We start from the raw sequence: 20,762 nt of genomic DNA, 5'->3' as shown, positions 1-20,762 counted from the left end.
ATCTTTTGGATTAGGGTTGATTACCTCGTTATAATATATTGACTTCCTTTTATTTTCTAACTCTTTATTGCACCGCAAATTCTCTTTAAATTTAGTTATCATGATATTTTTAACAATTCTATTATCTCAAAACATAAATCTTCCTATATTTTCCAAAGAAGTAGCCAAGGTTTTAAACGCAGTGGATATCTATGACCACCCACCTAGTCCAGTTTCTCACAACACAATTTTATATTTCGAAAGTTTTCTTACATTTTTTTTGTCGTGAACTTTCAAAGTCGTTTTGAGGATCGAAGTTGTGTTTAATAGAATAAATATCTCTCCTCAGTTTTAGAATATCAATGTAGTAAAAAAATATATGTTTTTCGTAGACCTTTTGAATAGGCTACCAAGTGCTTGAAATGGAGATGATATGCCAAATTTACAATCTTGTGAAGCTAATGTTCCAACTTACCCTATCGAGACCTGGAAGCTTTTCGAAAATTCATCTCCTAGGGTTAAATATTTGGATGTTCAGGGTTTTATCATTGTTTATTTGTGATAAAATTTCTTGGAGGATCATTGTAAGAGGGTATGGAAAGGTGCATAGTTGTCAGATATCTTCTCATAGATAAGCTACCATTGTTCGAGCTAGTTTGTTTTTATTTTACATTACTATAATTAAAATACTTTCCATTTATTAATAGAAATTTATTTTCATTATATCTATGTAATTTGATTATATATATATACATATATATCTATATCTATATCTATATATAAAAATATAACTATATATCTATATATCTATATATATATATATATATATATATATATATATATATATATATATATATATATATATATATATCATTTAGTTTCTTTCATAAATTTGGACCAAGGTTGGCATCTTGATGACATCGTCACTTGAGTTGTTGGTGGTTATGTTTAAGGTTAGAAAGAATTTTAGAAAGTCTCTTTTAATCCATGTTGTTTATGTTTTTCTTTCACATTAGGTACCAAAGCATCGTTGTGCACTCAATGGGAGAGAAACTTACTTTTATGAGGAAGATAGGATCAGGTGTATTATCTTTAATATTAATGTTATAAGTAATAAAATTCTTTAGTATTTCGTTTATCCTTCAACAACATTCCCTAGAGATATTGAATCCTCATATCTCACATTCATATAAGATAAAGAAGTAAAGAGGGTATGGAATATGAGTTTTTCATATCCCACTACCAAACATCTATTGATTTACAATTATTTTCAAGCCAATAATAAGATTTCCATTGTAAATTTATCCTTTTATCAGAACTATAAGTCAAATGGATATTTGTGATGAACATTTTAAATCCATGATAATCGTATAAATGTACTTCCTCCTAATTTTTGTCTTAATATTTTAAAGTGTAATAAGTCATTTTATGGGATTTCAATATCATAACCTTTGTTTTTTCTATATTCATATTCATTCCTATACTACAGTAGAAGTACTTGAGGATTCCTAGATGATTACTAAGGTTATAATAATTATACAACATATGAATAACATCATTGACATAAATAAGAAGTATGATGACTGTACTACTGAGAGAGAATCCAACACAACCAAGTTCTTTGAACAAACATTCTAAGTTAACGATGTAAATTCCAAAGAGAGGAATGAATAGGGGACAATCTTGCTTGACTCCTATATTATAATTAATTTCTTCCCACCACCCCTCAAAACATAGCCTTATAGTAATAACTTTAATCTCTTAAGGAACTTTTATCTATTCTACCCGATTCCAAAGGTTAGTGCTAGAAATATAGTAAAAATAGTGTTTAAATTAAATGAAACAAAAAAAGAGATTAGTTTTATTATTATGATGCTCTTCTATGATGATCCATAATCTAGAAATATGGTCCAAATTTGAATGATATCTTCTAAAGCTATCTCGCCCTTAAGTTTTTTGTGGATTTAAATCCATATGCATATGCTTTTTCCAAAAGACATCCATGAAGCGTGGCTAAAACGGGGATAGTTACAATGGCCCTATAGTTAGGGGTATCAATTTTATCCCCACTTTAAAATATAGGAACAATGAAGATTTCATTCCATTGTTTAGGAATCCCTATTTGATTGCTAAATTGAAGAGTTTGTGTATATGAGGGATGATGATAGGACTTAAAATTTTCATTATTTCTCCTTCATAGCTTTTGGTGTCCTTAGATTTCCCTTTTGTGAGGACATAACACCAAAATGTATATATTCTATTTAAAACACTTCATACTCTATACGAATGTTTGGAATGTTTTCCACATCAATATTGATTTTTGAGGTAGGGATTCCACACCTTCATGGGAATCATATTAATTTTTTTATTTTCTTTCTTGATATCCTAGGATTGATGATAGATAGCTGGATAATATTATATTTATCTTAATTGATGTAGCTCATTTTTTTTTCCCTTTCATTGTAGATCTATATATTTTTATCTTATGTATTTTTAAGAACTCATCACAAGTATTTCTAATTTCTTGTATAGCTATTTTGTACTCATTTTCATGAAAGGCTTATTTATCTTATTTTTATTTTTTCCTAAAACCTCAACAAAAAATTTGTTAAGAGGGTTGTCATAAAATTATGATAGAGTTTCTCATTATTGTTCATATGATAAGAGATTTAATTAACTATTTAATCCTTTTAAGAAAATATCCACTTTATTTTTTTGAAACACCAAGTTTTTTTTGGATATCATAATTTCCTCAATGAATTTTTTTCCATACATTCTTTTATGGTTATGGCTAAAGACTTATTATCAAAGTCGAGCTCATTATCATTTAAGAGGTCAAAAATTAATCTTCAATTGTATATGGGGATATCTAAAATAACATAATATATGACACTATTACCCAACCCATGGTTACACGCCATCTAGTTTGCACTAGGAAATTTCATTAGAACCTGTGAAATTATTATACCATGAAAGCCATAAAGATTAATTATCTCAATACCAAATACATTCTTAGTAAGGTTTTCTAAGTTTCTCTTATACATAATGGAAAAAAAGTGATTTCTTGTTTAACTTGAAAGGATTAAGGTTGGAACCAAAGAATAGGTTGATTAGTAATAATTATAGAACTAAACTTTCCCAGTAAGACAACAGTACTCTCATTTCTTATAATGTAAATATTTTTTCTGAGTTTTTATGAAGATGATTATTATATAGATCATTTTTTTGGTGTAAATAGTTATAACATTAAAGTCTCCTAGTAAGAGACACAAACATCATTAGGGATCCTTCATATCTATATTATTTCCTATAAAAATAGAATTTATGGGTATAGAGTAACAACGTTTTATATACACATTCTTAGTATTAAGTATTAATATCAAAATTCTCCATCCATTCTTAGTATTAATATAAAAAAATCTCCATCCATATGCATTTATTAATAAGCTCTTCTTGATGAATCTGAACGTGAGGAGAAATATGTGAAAAGAAATATTTATTATTGTGTGATAAGTTATGCTTCCGACCCATTTATAGTAGGATTTCTTGCTCCATGTGATATAATTTCTTATTTATGTAAATTTAAATTTTATTAATTGATATAATATAAAGAAGAGAGAATAATTAAATTTAAAATTTTGAGTTGATCCTCCTCTAAGTTATAAAAAAACATATATGTTAATGTTTTAACTTATAAAATAAACATATGTGGTTAATTATTAATTCCACCAAATTTGTATTTTGTTGACCTAATCATTTAATAATATAATTTTATAATTTTAATAATTCTAGGTATTAAATTATAATATAATTTTATAATTTTTATTTAAATTTAAATTTTCGATTTAATTTTATAATCTTGATTTTGTTTATAAAATTACTTTTTGTTAGTAATTCAAAAAATTATAAGTAGTTTACGTTTTTTAATCATTTTACAAAAGAAATAAAAAACTAGAGGTAAAATAATTGGTCAATTAATCAAAATCCAAAACTCAACAACAACAACAACAACAACAACAACAACAAAAAATCAACAACAACAACAACAACAACAACAACAACAACAATAATAACAACAACAACAATAACAACAACAACAACAGCAGAAAACCAAACTAGCAATATAAATTTTAAAATCAAATACCAAAAACTAATGACATTGATCTAATAGAAAAACCATTATCCCATAAACAAAAAACCATCCCATAAAACTTTATCACTTTTATTTAACTTTAATACAATAAATTATAATATAAATTTATAATTTTAATATTATAACTATATTAATTCTTATAATTATATTAGATTTGAAGTTAATGTAAGTTTTATATATATATATATATACAGACACACACGATATTGAAAGTTTATATCTACTAATTTATAAAAAAAATATAATACACTTAACTATCTATTTATTTATATATGCGTTTTCTAATGTACAGAGAGTATATTGTTATTTTATATTTAATTATGTAGAAGTTGTGATTTTTATGGCATTAATGTAATTTTAACTTATTTTTTTTATTTTAATCATAGTCAATCATAGTTAATTATAGTTAAGCTACCGTCAACACAATCACCTATAATCAATGTGATCAACCATCTATATCCATATATGGTTAATGATTACTAGCAAGAGAATAAATGATTAAGTATACTCGACCATATTCAATCATAAACATCATCGGAAACCTAATCAATATAGTCAAATAATGGACAACAATAATCTACCATGTTATAGAAATGTCTAAATAGTACTAAATAGTAATACATAGTGAACCATAGAAAATAATAATCATTCAATATCAACTATAAGTAAACGTTCTCAACCATAAATAACTAATATAACAAAGATTTATATAATTCATTTTTACGATGATGACGATCATGATGATAGTTAACATCACTCAAATACTTACCACAAATTCGGAATCATAAGATGTTGATAATCATAAGATTTTGATAAGCTTTTTCTAACGCATCTAAAAAGCCAATATGAACAGGCTGAGAACACTCTATAATAAGATTTATAGTAATGCATGTTTTACACTCGGTAATATAAATTAGATTTTTAGTTGTTGAAATAAATCATTGTTGCTTATAATCCTAGATTATGGAAATAAAGATTTGAAATTAATTTATTATTTTTAACTGTGATTTAAAATTATATAAAATATAATACTTTTAAGAACATAAATATAAATATAAATATAAATATAAAAGATATATATATCTATATATATATAAATTTTAAAATCTAAAAAAAATTAATAGAAAAATAATTAATAAGAAGAAAAATAAATACCTTAAATTTAATCAGTTGACAATTACAAAATTTGATAAAAAAACAAAATACAAACTTCTAACTTCTACAAACAGGCTATATTGCAGGGGAGAGTAACTCCAACATTGTGAACAAATGCAAAATGAATACTTCGCATTAAATATTGAACAAAGTCGGGAAAACTGATATGTGTAAGATTACACTTGATGTTCACACCTCGGTGGTAGAGCTAGGGATTTAGAAAATGGAATTTTGACAACTTTTGAAAAATACTCCTCAACCCAATCCATTACTATCATCAAACTACATATTTGATACGGCAGAATCCTAGTTTCCTTTCAAGAGCAATTTTACAAGATATCTTCAATGTGATACCCGAGGAAGAGAGCGCTTCTCGTCGGAAACACAAGAAGAGAGATAGACCTCCATCTGTCGACAACTTGCCGATTCAGCCCTAGAGGACAATCCTTTTCATTTTACAAATAAATTCTTACATAGAGTGCCAAAGTGGTTATGGACAAAGAGTTTCATTTCATCTGTCATTTTTCAATGAACATGGAAATCTTCTCATCGCCATTTACGCTTCAGCTATTTTTCATTTTTCAAGTAAACGCTCCAAAATACATAATTTTCAGGGTGGCTGTAAATTCTTCATTTAACCTGTGATTTTTCTATTCAAATTGTGTTGCTTTTAGTTTCACATATAAATATTTGTATCCAGTTTTCAAGCGAACACATTTTTCAGAAATAGAGAGCGAAAAATCAAGCTTCTTGTGCATGAGGTCCGCTCAGGCTGGCGTTCGAGGTGATATTTTTCTACAATGGACAGGATGCAAACATAGTACACCGGTCCGACGGATGACAAACAATGGCCGGATTCTTGGCAATCAATTCCTCAACTTTTCAGATGTCAGTTGTGGTTTCACGGAGGGCATAGACGTTGCACTTACCCTCTTCAATCTTGTCGTCCTAGGGCTTCAGCCGCTCCTGATTGCTTACAAATTATTCTTTCCATTGACAAAGATTCCATAGATCTCTAAAGCTGAAGAACTGATAAAACATCAATCAAAACTGAAAACACTTGATTTCACAACTAGTACCCGGCAGATATCTGTACTTGGATAACATTCGAACAGAACAATATATGGGATAGGTTTCGAATATCCTAAATCTCTCTCCATCCTCAAAACCTTTCTACTGTTCCGACGGCATGACCCAAGAATGGTCCATTTCACCTATAAAACTATTGACGATACTTTCAACGAATACCCTATGAAAAGCAATGGACTCTTCAACGGCCATTGCTGTACGACGCAGGAAGTTCTTCAAAACCAACTTACCACCTTATGGGTTGGCCAAATTGGATTTGAAGAGGTTCGCCTAAATTCGCTTTCATTACAACAAAACCTTTTGGGTAAGTAAATTTTCCAAATTGGTGACCATGATTTTTTTTGTGGAAATTATGGATTTTATAAAGGTGTCCTGAGTTCTCTAACACCATGTCAAAGGTAGTTCAGGAAATCGGGAAAATTAAACTTGGGTCCAAGTCTTGATAGTATGAAGAGGTTTTTGGTTATACTAAAATGTGGTTGTCACATTTGATTTTGTGGTCTGTTATTTCACTTCTACAACATAGGTGTCAAGTTCTATTTCAGTAATTTATTATTGACGATGAAGAGGTTTTTGGTTATACTAAAATGTGGTTGTCACATTTGATTTTGTGGTCTGTTATTTCACTTCTACAACATAGGTGTCAAGTTCTATTTCAGTAATTTATTATTGAAGATTACAATGTAATTTATTTCAAGTTCTATTTCAGTAATTTATTATTGAAGTTTACAATGTAATTTATTTAGCCATTTTGTAAAAGACCAATTTCTACTCATTTTTTAATTTTTGATTCTTTGTCATGGTACGGTATCAGAGCACGAAATCGCATAAGACTGGAGAGAGCAACATTTGAAATTTTTGGGCTGGCCAAAATGAAACATGAGGGACCCAGGAAAAAAAGCAATTGTGCACATGTAAAAAGCTCAGGATGTGGTATCCGCAGCTCAGCCAAGAAGAAACTGCGCCAAACTCATAAACTTACAAAATTGTTAAATTATTAAAATTTGAACACCATGGGCCTTAAAAGACTTTAAAATTGTTAAATTATTAGACTGCTTACAATTGCGCAAGCAGATACTCTCGGAGCTGCGCACACGGAAAAGTTAAAATTTCTAAGGCTCCGCTCATCGGATTCGAATGCTCGTGCAAAACCACAAACGAGTTTTAAAGAATTTGGTCAAAGCACAGTTCGTGTGATTTAAAAAAAATGTAACAATAAACGCTACTCGTTTTCATTTAAAGGCTTAACGAATTATATGAAGGCCTTTCAAAACATACTTCTTTGAATCTGTTTTAAAAAGGGATTGTCGGAAGTTTTAAAAAGGTAGATTTGAAGGATTAAAAAAATATAAAAAAAATTGTAATTTTTTTAAATATAAGGAATTCGATAAGTGGTTTTATAAAAAAAGAGATTTATGAAAGTTGCTTTTGTTTAAAAAGGGGATTTTCTGTGTGAAGGTATATTTTAAATAAAAAAGTGTTTAAAAAAATAAAAAATGGCTTAAAAGTACTTTTTAAAGAGTAGTCCATGGGAGTTTATTTCATTGAGAAAAATGATTTTAAAAAAAGGCCTATATTCGTATTGGATACAAAGCCAAATGTTGGATACAAAACTCAGTCGATGACTCTATTTTCGAAAAGATAATTGACGCATACACAACACATGAAGCTTGGGAAATCTTGAAACTTGTGTATCAAGGTAATGATATAGTGGAGACAATTAAATTACAAACATTGACATCACAGTTCAAAACCCTAAAGATGACTGACACAGAAAATGTGGATCATTTCATGACTGGACTTGTGGGAATAATCAATCTGATCAAACTCATTGGTGAAACCATTTCATATCAGAAAATTGTTCAAAAAGTCCTTCGAAAATTTTCCAAGAAATATGACATGATTGTAACCGCCATTCTGGAATCCAAAGATTTTACAACTTTCTCAGTAGAATACTTGACTCGATCACTTTTGGCACATAAAACAAGACTCAACTTGGCAGAAGATTCCATGTGTAAAGCTTTTAAAGCTCAACTCTCTTTTGGCAGAGGTAGAGGCTGAGGATATAAAGGTGGAAACAAGCGAGGCAGAGGTAGATCAAAACATCATCATGCAACAGAGCAGTGGAGACCCCGTAAAACCAAACTCAGAGAAGAGGACCATGGAGAAAATCTAATGTCCAATGTTATTACTGGAAGAAATTCGAGCATTATGAACATGAATGTAGAAAGAAATAGTCATATGAGCAAAGAGGCAGTGTCCATCTCTCCAACAATGAATGAGAATCCTCTGAAACGATGTTTCTTTCATGCTATCTTTTTGAAGACACTCACAACAAGGATCTTTGGTTGCTATGCAGTGGCTGCAACAATCATATGACGCGTAACAAAAATCTGCTTTCTTATCTTGATGCTTCCATAACATCAAAAATTAATCTAGGAGATCATTCTTGCATTAAAGCTGAAGGAAAAGGTAATATCCCTATTCTTACTAAACAAAATCAACAGAAATACATTCTTGATGTTTATTATGTTCCACATCTGAAGCATAGCCTCATTAGTGTAAGATAGCTAATGGAACATGGTTATGATGCAATATTTCAAGGGAACACATGTTATATCTATGACAAGCCTCCCAATAGAAGACCAATAGAAAATGTTGAAAAAACCAAGAATAGGATGTTTCCATTGACTCTTAGAAGTCAAAATCTCTCACAGTCATTTTTCCACAATGTGTGAAGAATAGATGAGTCCCAGCTATGACATTCTAGATATGGCCATCTCCCATTCAAGACTCTAAGTGGGCTTCAGAAATAATCAATCGTCATTGGTCTCCCTACTATGAATGAAAATGATTATAATTGTGAAATTTGTGCTTTTCCAAGCATAAAAGAGACAGCTTTCCCACATCTTCGTCTAGAGAAAAAGAGCCTTTAGAGCTTGTCCATACAGATTTATGTGGTCCAATGCAAACACATTCCAGTGGTGGTAGTCTTTATTTTCTAACATTCATTGATGAATATGGTAGTAAAATATGGGTATATTTTCTAAAAAATAAATTAGATACTTCCTCAATATTTAAAGAGTTGAAAGAAGAAGCAGAAAAATAGAGTGGAAAGCCTTTGATAGTACTCATATCTGATAGAGGAGGAGAGTACACCTCCAATAAATTCAATTTTTTTTGTTAACAACAAGAAATAATAATGCAAAACATAGAAAGATATACTCCACAACAGAATGGAGTAGCAGAAAAGAAAAATCAGTTGATCATGAACATGGCCATATGTATTATTCTTGAGAAGAAGTTGTCAAATAATTATTGGGATAAAGCAGTTTCGACAGCAGTGTATGTTCTCAATAGATCTCCATCAACCAGTCTCTAAGATACAGTACCTCAAGAAGCAAGGGTTGGTAAAAAGGTAAATATATCTCACCTTAGAATTTTTGGATCAGTAGCATTCTCACATGTTCCTGAAAAGTTAACAAAGAAGCTTGATGATAGGAGTGAAAGATGTATTTTTGTAGGCTATAGTGAGAAGTCAAAGGCCTACAAACTTTATAATCCAGTTACCAAGAAGTTTGCTTTAAGTAGAGATGTCAACTTTTTTGAAAATAAATCTTGGTCTGATAATGTTGATGAATCCTCAAATCAGTATTTTTATCCACCATAGCCACCAGGATTGCAGGTTTAAGAAGAACCATACCTTTCTGAATATGGTACATGTTCAAGCAATGAATCCACGAGTGATTCAACATCTTCAGAAAACAATCAGAAATCAAGAAGCTGCAGATAAAGTTATGAGCATGAGGATGAGTTTGACTAGCATAATATGTTTGCATTTATTTCATCTCAACCAAATCATTTTGAAGAATCAGTTAAAGAAAAGAATTGGGTAGATGCAATGAACCAAGAAACTCTGACCATAGAGAAGAATCATACTTTGGAATTAGATGATCTCCCAAGAGACAAAACCAAAATTGGTGTAAAATGGGCATACTAGACCAAGCTCAATGAAAAAGGAGATATTGAGAAACATAAGGCAATGTTGGTTGCCAAAGAATTCTCACAACGGTTTGTTGTCGATTATGGTGAAACCTTTTCCTAAATAGCAAGGTTAGACATTGTTGGAACCATTTTGTCCATAGTAGCTCAAAACAAATGGAACGTATGTCAGCTTGATGTAAAATCTTCCTTCCTAAATGGTATATTGTAGGAAGAAGTTTATGTAGAGAAACCTCCTAGTTTTGAAGTTTCAGGACAAGAGAATAAGGTATATAGATTGAAGAAAGATTTGTATGGTTTGAAAAAAGCTCGAAGAGCTTGGTATAGTCACATTGACACCCATCTCATCAAAAGTGGTTTTTGTAGAAGAAATCGTGAGCCAACTTTGTATACCAAAATGCATGAAGGTAAAATTCTTATTGTATGCATTTATGTAGATGATACTCTTTATACAGGAAATATGATGTTAGAAGATTCCAAAGCAACAATACAAACAGAGTTTGATATGATAGATTTAGGAGTCATGAAATACTTCTTAGGCATTGAAATTCAACAATATGCTAATGGAATTTTTGCTGGTTGACAAAAATATGCCACATATATCATCCAAAAGTTCATAATGAAAAATTGTAAAACTGCAAATACACCAATTTCTCAAGGCACAAAAATGAGCAAAGAAGATGTAGTGTCACGAGTTCATTCCACACTGTATAAAAGTCGAGTTGGTAGCTTATTAGATCTCACTTCAACTAGATTTGATATTATGTTTGCAATAATTTTTGTCTACAGGTTTATGCAGTGACCTAAGATCTCTCATAAGAAGGTTGTGAAAAGGATCTTAAGGTATATTGCAGGGACGATAGAATATGGTTTGTTCTATACACATTCTAAATTTTTTTCACTTTTAGGTTATACAAACAACGATTATGCAGGGAGTTTAGATGATTGCAAAAGCACCTTAGGGTATGTTTTTCATCTTGGAACCAATCTGATTTCATGGGCATCCAAGAAATAGTCAATCATTTCAATATCTTCTGTAGATGCAAAATATGTAGCAACAAATTCAATAACTTTTCAAGTTGTGTGGTTGAGAATATTATTGAAAGATATTTCAAATATTCAGAAGGAGCCAACTCCAATCTAATGTGATAACAGTTCAACAATTTCTTTATCAAAAAATCATGTTTTCCTTAAAAAGAGTAAGCACATTGACACTCATTTTCATTTCATCCACAAGCTTGTCAATGATGGGGACATAGTACTTGATTTTTGTGGTTCCAAAGATCAATTAGTAGATATTTTCACAAAGCCATTAGGAAAGAAATTATTTGAATTTCAAAGAAAAAAATTAGAAATTTTAAGTGTCTCTACATGTAACAGTTGAAATTAGGAGTGGATGTTGAGAGATATTTATCTCACTATCAGTTAGGTGTCATCACATTTGATTTTTTTGTCTACTAGATGTCATAGACAGTTCAATTTTACTTCATTTCTACTCCATAGATGTCCAGTTCTACTTCAATCATTTATTATTGGTGTTTACAATGTAATCTATTTAGCCATTTTGAATATTGAGAAGAGAAATCTATTCTCCATGTTTTCATTTTTCATTCCTTGTCAATTATGGATTCTATAGAAGTACAGTTTTCCAACAAGATTTTGTAAGTTATACTTTCTCCTCTAGAAGGAAAAATGTAAATAAAAAAAAATAGAAAACGTGGGAAAATAGGATTGGGAAAGAGAAACAAGGATAAAAAGTGAGAGCATGTGGATACATATGAAGGAATAAGAAGTCAAAGCCTCTGGACTAATATATGTCATAGGGTTTGAATATGTTGGTCTACCTCCATCAAAACATTCTACTGTCTCAACGACATAGAACATGAATGGTGTGTATCACCCATAAAACTCGGACACTGCTTCGAACAAATATCCTAAGAAAATGCATTAATGGGTTAAAGGCCATTGCTATCGAACTTAGAAGCACGGAAATCAACTCATCACCTTGTACAATAGGAAAAGTGGATTCCCTCATATATACGGGTTCTCCTCTTAGATTCACCAGGTAAATTAGATCCGATCAGATTGAGTCGAATGGTAAGAAAATTGGATTGGATCAGAGAGACTAGATAAGAAGTTCGACATATGGATGACATGTCGTTGTCTCCATTTACGTTGCATACAAGATACAAGGCATGTATGTTACAGATTTCACGCAAGATACAAGTAATGGATGGTATGGGTTGTGGATTTCAAAATCTTTGTGATAAATGATGAAAATTAGAAAGGAACCACAATGTTCGTTGTTTATATATGATCACATTTGCATGAGCAAATGGTGAATGTTAGTTATTTGTAAATGTTTCTCATCATCAGTAAATTAGAAACTAATATGTGAGGTATTTTTAATTTCATAATTAATAATAAAAATAAAATTATTTAATGCTAATGGTTAAAAGAGAATGTATAATTATTAATTGAATTAATATATAGTAGAGATTAAAGTAAATATAACTATTAAATATATAGTACCATAGTACCGTTTCATCCGCAATTTAATTTTTCGTATTATTTTTAAATAAAAATATCTATACTAATTAAATAATTTAACCTAGAGTGGTAAATGTTTATTTCTTTTTCATTTACCTACCAATTAATATTATGGTCATCCTTACTTATGAGATTTGGTAGGGGATGAGTGTAGTCATGACTACTTTTGGGTTAGCAATGAGGTATATGTATAGGTATAGATTCAGTTCTTAGCGATGAAATTGGGGGTTTAAGTATTAGAAGTTTGTTGCACTTCAATGAAGATGATGGTAGCACAAGGCGCCTACAAGATACCAATGATGATGATGATGGTAGCACAGGGAGTCTACAAGACATCAATGGTTATATTCTGTTATGATAAGGGTTGATGATCATCATCATCACTGGAATGAGAGGATTTAAAGTGATTATAATCATCATAATTGAGGTAAGAAGGTAGTTTTATAGGACCAAATTAAACTATTTTCATTTGTTTAATTGGGATTATCATTTGCATTGTCCTTGTAGTTTTTTCATGTGTTTACTAGTCTTTTGTTTGACTGTGCCATGACTTGACCTATTGCACTATTTGTGGGGCTAGTTGAGTTTTGGTGCAAGCTCCTCTACCTAATGTCAAGGTAACGATTATGGTAATGTCATGGATGCAAGGAAAATGAGACAAAAATTTAGATGCGGGAATAGAATCCTTAAGGTATCAAACGTCACCTTTTTCACTTGTTCAACAACTCAATTTCATTGAGCCACCCCGTCATTTATACTACGATTGAGCTACGGTGATGCCGTTGGTGTAAATGGACCATAGATTTCCTTGTGTGGAATGCAACATGGCACAGTCTCTTGGGTTGGTCTCTAGCAATGGCTAACAAAATACCGATTTGTGATTTGTAAAATATCATGGATATTTCACTAGAACGATCCATCACAATAGATTTTACAATATTCTAATACCTTAGATTTATGCAAATTATTTCCTTAGATTCCCGACTATTTATTTAATAGATTTGTCCAAATTTATGGAATAACTAAAATAAGAAATGGAATCAATATGTACACAAAAACGCCACCTAAACAAATGAACGAGACTTATCTTTAAAAATCAAATAGGGGGAAAAACCCAGCTAGAAGGTGAGGACTATCCTCTTCTCTCTGTTTTTTAGTTATAAAAATGCACATATAAAGGAGTTGGAACTCTTATGGAGTCACCTGTGTCATTATAATGCAAAGTAATGGAGCCCCCTTCCTAGTGACCATATATTTAACATAACCAAATAGTGATCTAGGATTAGGTGTTTTACTTCCTAAATAGTCAATGTCATAAGGTTTTGGAATTTATAGAATATTACTGAAATACTTCACACAGATAGCCCCATATGTTTTATTAAATGGGGCTAACATGGCACCCACTCATGGTATGTTGGTCAACTAGGTAGGTTAACTTGTACAAGGCGTAACTTTCATATATGAGCTTCAATTGAAGTTATCTTTGGATTGTTGGAAGGGCGTCAAAGTGTCGATTAATGTTTAGAGTGAAAAAATAATTTCGAGACACTAGAACCCTAGAAGAAACAATTTGATTACTCAAAATGGATCCATAAGACTCTAGGCTTCAATTTTTTAAAATGAGACTTACCACTAAAATGGGCCATACACACCAATTTCTCCAATTTTTCCACCTATAACATATCAAGATATATGAAAGATAGTGTGATGATCTAATCAAAATAGTACAACCCCATTTATGGAGACCCTCAATCTCTAAAATCCTTACTTAACTTGGTGAGGAAATACTTCGTCTACCTTCTCCTTAGAGTATCATCTTCCTTTTCCTATAAGTTTGCATTCCAACCCAACAAACCAAAAGTCATGTTGTCCCTATCTCGTAGATGTATATTTCTTCCACAAAATTATTTATTATGCTAACTTTACTTGAGCATATATTTCTAAGTCCTTTCTGGTATGTAGGACCTACTCCCCGTCCTTATCTAATGTGAAATTTATCCACCTTCTCCATAGAGTACCATTTTCATTTTCCCTTTCAAACCAATATGACAAAGGTAGTGTTTCCCTTATCTTGGTGTTCTAGACTTCTTCAAAGTATACCTAAGCATCTATTTCGTAGTATTGTATGGTAGGTAGAACCTTCTCCTCTTAGTCATCCAATATAGAAGGCTCATCGAGTTTTAGAATCCCTACAGTCACTACTAAGTAAATTTTCATGTATGTGGGTAGACTACGTTTGTAGGCATTATCCAACCTTCTCCAACATCTCAAAAAGCACATACCACAAATCCTTGATCTTCTTACCAAGACCCTATAATATTTTCTTTTCTAATTCTAATCTAAATTGTCTCCCACTTTGGGTGGTCTCTTTATTCCATGTTTCTCATGTTAAGCCTTGTACCTTTCCTGTAACTTCTTTATCATCTCTTGTACTTACAAATGGATCTCCCTAAGCTTTTCAAAGCATTATTTTCTCTCAATGATTCTCTTGTTATTTCTACACTGACTCCTCCATACTATCCATATACAACATCCATGGGTGAAGGCAAAAGTTTCCCAAAACAAGTTTCAAAAGGATGAATTACCAATAGAAGTATGGAAAGTGTGGACTACTCTATTATATGAGTGTTGAATATAAATCAAATATTCATGCATGGTATTTAGATGATGATTTTAACCCCTCAAAAGTTACACTAAAGTCCTACTGACTATCTATATCTTAAGAATCGCCATGAATCAGACTATAATGTTGAAAAAACCATGGGTTGAGTGGTGGTAGCCAAGATCATTACAAAAGATTTAAATTGGCTACAAAGCCATGATAACCAAGTAAAAATAGGATTTAATCATGCACAAGAACTATAAAATGAAGGTGTTACTAAGCTTACTAACAGTGGCAACGTTGTGCTACAAAGAGACCATGTAATCAACTAGCATGAGTAGGACGAGTAGGGAGGTGAAGAGGTGGTAGATATATATCAAGAGCTTAATCCTTCTGCAGTTTACACCCTTACATCCTCCTCTGATTCTATGTTTCATCCATCTTCATCTTGCTCCTTTGTCTTGTGTCATTGGTGTGGGAAATATTATTGCCCTCCTTCGATGGATCACTTCCTGTTGACATCAAGTCATTATCTAGGAAGTTGATCTAGAGACTCCTTTCAGGTACCTTGGAGCTTACATGACTTAATGGCAAGTTCTTTGCATTTTCCGATAGACTTACATCATTGGTATTCAATCGAGTGATTTCAAAAGTGTTCGACTCCTGATCATTCTTCACACTTTTTGGATTGTACCAACAGTACCTTGAGAACCATTGACATTACTAGTGGTCTCTCTCGCACTTGTTAATGGTTCACATCATTAGCCGGTAATCATGTGATTTTCTTGTATGCTTGACTTCAACACATTTATTCACATATTATAAATTGTACGATAAACAGGTTGGGATTTAAGACCCTGGGCTCAGGTTACATAAGTCCAGGTTGCGTGGATTATTTATATATGACTCTTTTGATTGGATGGTTGCACCCATACCTGAGTCTTTCTGGATGGCTGCGACCATACTTGTGTTTTCATATGGTCTTTTCGACTCGATGGTTGCGTCCATAACACAGACCAGTTCTATTTTGGATGGCTACGCTCGTACCTTGACTACATGTACTTCTTTCACTATTAGAGATATCACTTGTACTTACATCTACAGGTTCTCTGCAATGGTGTTCCGGTTCAGTCATGGCTTCATAAAGCATTTCACCCCTCCCACTGTCTTGGCCTTCATGCTTTAGGGGGCATCTGTTACACAATATTTTGTCACTGACCCTGCATCCCCTAATCCTGGGTAGAGTCGGTCCCTGAATGACATCTACTCTTTGTCATATACCAAAATGTCCAAATCTTCCATATTACTGAAGAAGATTGCCTAAGCTCATCATTGACGAAGTTAACCCCCTTTTACCCATGTTTCAACATCATCGCAATTCATAAGTATCCTACCTATGATGATAGCCTGGAATTCACTAACGCCTCGCGATGTCGTCTCTAATTCTCAGCGTTTGACCTATGACGACCCAGATATGGTTAATTAGTTCAAACATAATACTTCTGGGTGGTTCTGGAGCTGGTTGTTGCATCAAAGAAGTTTTCCTCTCCTCATTTGAGATGGTGGTTCCACCTTTTTAAGTAACCTCCCATGAAGATAAGCTTCCTCTCCCCTCATTTATGGAGGCTCCTCCTCTTATAAAAGCATCCTCCATCACCATGATCAACTATTTTAGTTTTTTGGCAGTGCTAGTTCTTAGCTAGCTAGCTCTTGGCTTGGATTGCTGATAGCCTAGCAATAGCTTGTGAGGTATGAGAATAACCTTTCATATTGTGAATTGATAGTGAAAAATCGTTTGTAAGAAGGAAGCCTTGTTGTGATTGCCTTAGTTTCATACTTGTTCTTTTGGGTGAGAGAGAGAGAGAGAGAGAGAGAGAGAGAGAGTCATCAGTCTTTCTAGGAGACCTTTGAGAGTGAATTTTTATGGAGACATATTGATTAGACCCTTCAAGGAAGCTTGCGACATCAAAGCATGGTTGTAAGCTTTACTGTTGTTTACATTAATACAATTAATGGTTATTTCCTATATCATGTATGAAATGTATGTTGATAGCTTATGGTTTCTTGACTCTATAAGTAGATAGTTCATTATTGTGCTCTATTATATGTTTTGTCATTTTCATATGATGTTTCAAGTGAATCATTCATTAAGGAGAAGATAGTGATAGCTGAAGCGACGTGACAAAGACTTCATCAAACACCGGTATAAGATAGGCCTCTTCAACGATGACTATTTAAGGAATTAGCTATCGTCGTTGTCTTGTTGTGACTAGACCCACTCTAGGGCTAGTGGGGTTATCTCTATCCACAGAGGGAACTTACCTACATCACAACAGGTAGCCCAACTCCCTCCCAGAAATAAGCATTTTTTCCTCCCAGCTGAGCAGACTGTTGCATGCATAGTTGAGTTGAACGGTTGCCTCCCGGACCAAGAAAAATTGATTTTCATGCATGGGCTTCTTCTCCCAAGGAAACATGCAAAGGAATCCCTTGATTTAGGGATCTAGTTTTAGTAGTTGGAGGTTACATGCAAGGATCATCTCAGAAACCTCCCACCAAGTGTTGCTATTCCTAGATTTGTAGCATGCATGTCACATCTTCAATTTTATCAAAATTCATCAAACAGACGCTACAGATCTCATTCCTCACATCGACCTTGTAGCTTTGACATCCCACATTGCATCTAGTAGTTGTTGGTACATTCAACTCAGCTGTTTTGGGGTAAGCCTACCTTTCATGTCTTGTGTTGCATTTCTATCACTTTTCGTGTTTCGCTTTGTGTGATTGTTATTTGATTTATTTTAGTAAGGACTTTCTTTCATTTTGATGCATGTTATCTTGTACTAGCACCATTTCAGTTTCCATTAACATCTAACTGTTGTCACATGCATGACACTGTTTTTCATGAATAGTCGCCGATTCGATGACTCACCTCACCCACATGCATGTTGTTCTGTTTTTTGAATCATTCATTCACTGTTTTCATGCACGATCATTCAGTTATTCTTACACTCAGTATCGCCATGCATTCACATTCACATTCGCTTTCAGTTGCCCATCAGTGAGCCTAGGCAGCCTTGGCCCAAACTTTACCTCACCAAGACAACATTACGCAATCCTGAGAGGGAAAGCTCTATCTTCCTCTCATGAAATGCACATTTCTACCCAGTGAATGTCCTCCAGTCTTGCATTTCACAATTCTTAGGGATGGTGACTGCTGGCTTAGAAAATTGCATAATGCAGTCATTGAGCTCGCAACCATTTCTAGTTGAGATTGTGCATTGCACAATTCTAGTAGTCAACAGCTGGAATGGACCATGCACTGTACAATTCCAGTATTCAAATAGCTTCCCAGCAGCCCAAACTGTGCCTTGCACAGTCTTGGCAGTCAATCTCCCGACCTCCCAGTGGAAATTGCGCAACCTTCATGATCAGTCACACAGGTATGTTACAAGTCAGTTCTCAAGTTCATTTTGGTTTTTGACTGACAGGTTTCTTTCCATTAGTGCTTCCATATATCTAGGTATCATAGGTGTTCATCTGCCTCTCAGCAGTACATGTACAATGGTTTCCAAGAGAGATGAGTCAAAGACACTATTCAGAACACAATTTGGGATGCAGTCGATCAGGTGTCTATGGACTTGCATACCCATGAAGACATCAATTTGTTCATCAACAAGGAAATCAAGATATGAAGGCAACATCATCACAGTGAGAAGCATCATGAACAAGAGCTGAAGGCAGGATACTGGATGCAACGAATGTAAGAGGAAGGTTGTTGAAGCATCATGAACAAGAGCTGAAGGCAGGATACTGGATGCAACGAATGTAAGAGGAAGGTTGTTGACAGCACACACTGGAAGGTCAACACAAACATTATGAATCAGTGTGTTGTCGTTTCAGCTGCACCCAAGAAGACCATGCACATGTTAGCATATGAGTTGGATGGATGAGCCATATCAATGTACTAGCATGCAATAGAGGCAAGAATTCGCTTTAGCAAGATGTCACCATGGAGTGCATGCAGACCATCACGTACGACCAATATTGGCATCAGCTCACCACCTTCACCATCACAAGCATGTCAAAGATTTGGTCTCACCACAATGGATCGACTGTCAGTGATGTCTTTCATGGATTTCTCAAGTCATTTTGTCTCACATGGGTACATGTGCATTGTAATGTAACATCTTGTCAAGTGTAAGTCAAGTGTCGATAGTTGTATGTAAAAGTCATAGAATAGATGAAGGGTCATGAGGGTAGATGAACTGTCACAAAGGGGAATGTCACAGTTCACCCCACCCTGTGCTATAAATAGTCCCTCATATCTCATTGTAAAGGCTTTTGGTTAGCCAAGCTTCCAATAATACTATCTTGGAAAGAGCTTGGATAGTATTGTAACGAGCCTTGGCTTCTCCACTGTGCAGAGCTAGTATATCTCTTTGGAGGACCAGGCAATTGTGGCTATAATGTTCCGCTACCGCAACTGGTGGTTGGACATGGATGTATTGTATGACTGGAACTTACACTTCTTAATATAACAGAGCCAACACATTTCATGCATGTGTTGTATTATATTCTATGCTATCTAGTTTACCCTAAATGATATATGTATTTGTTTTCTTACGCATGAATGTATGGACTATTTTGTATAAGTATGTACGAATATCTCTGAAATGTGTTGTTGGTTTAACCATCACTTTGGATTGCTCGCTAACTTGCTTTCCAACCTTTTATGCATCTTCACTCTTGTGTTCCTATCCAAGCCACGTACTATTACAGGTTTCCAAGGGATGCACTCACCTCACCCTCAATGTGTTAGAACCTCTCATGCACCTTCCTTGACTCATTCTAGTTGTCACACCCTTGCTACCAATAGAGTCATCTTACTTGCCTTTGTGCGAAATCGTTGTCAAGGCATTACTATAAGACCCATTGCTGGGACTCCTACACCAAACAGTTTATGGTATAATTTGGACTTCTTACCAGGGAGATCCCCTTATATGTTGGAGGGTCTAGCATCGTCAACAGGCTCATACTGCATAAAGGATCCCCTTGGGAATAGACTCTAGATTCTTTTTAGCGACAACACCTAATGGACATTCAACCCCTACCCATTGTGCCCAGATGGCATAATGGCCAGGCTGGCCCCTAACATATTGGCAAGAGACTTGACCATTTTTTCGTCGATGAAAACTTTTTAGAGAGATTGGTTTTCCTCCATTCTAACGT

Source organism: Pinus tabuliformis, chromosome 5_2, assembly GCF_031772625.1.
Source record: "Pinus tabuliformis cultivar Carrire ecotype Pingquan chromosome 5_2, CPIR1, whole genome shotgun sequence".
Classification (NCBI taxonomy): domain Eukaryota; kingdom Viridiplantae; phylum Streptophyta; class Pinopsida; order Pinales; family Pinaceae; genus Pinus; species Pinus tabuliformis.
This window is presented reverse-complemented; position numbering follows the sequence as displayed.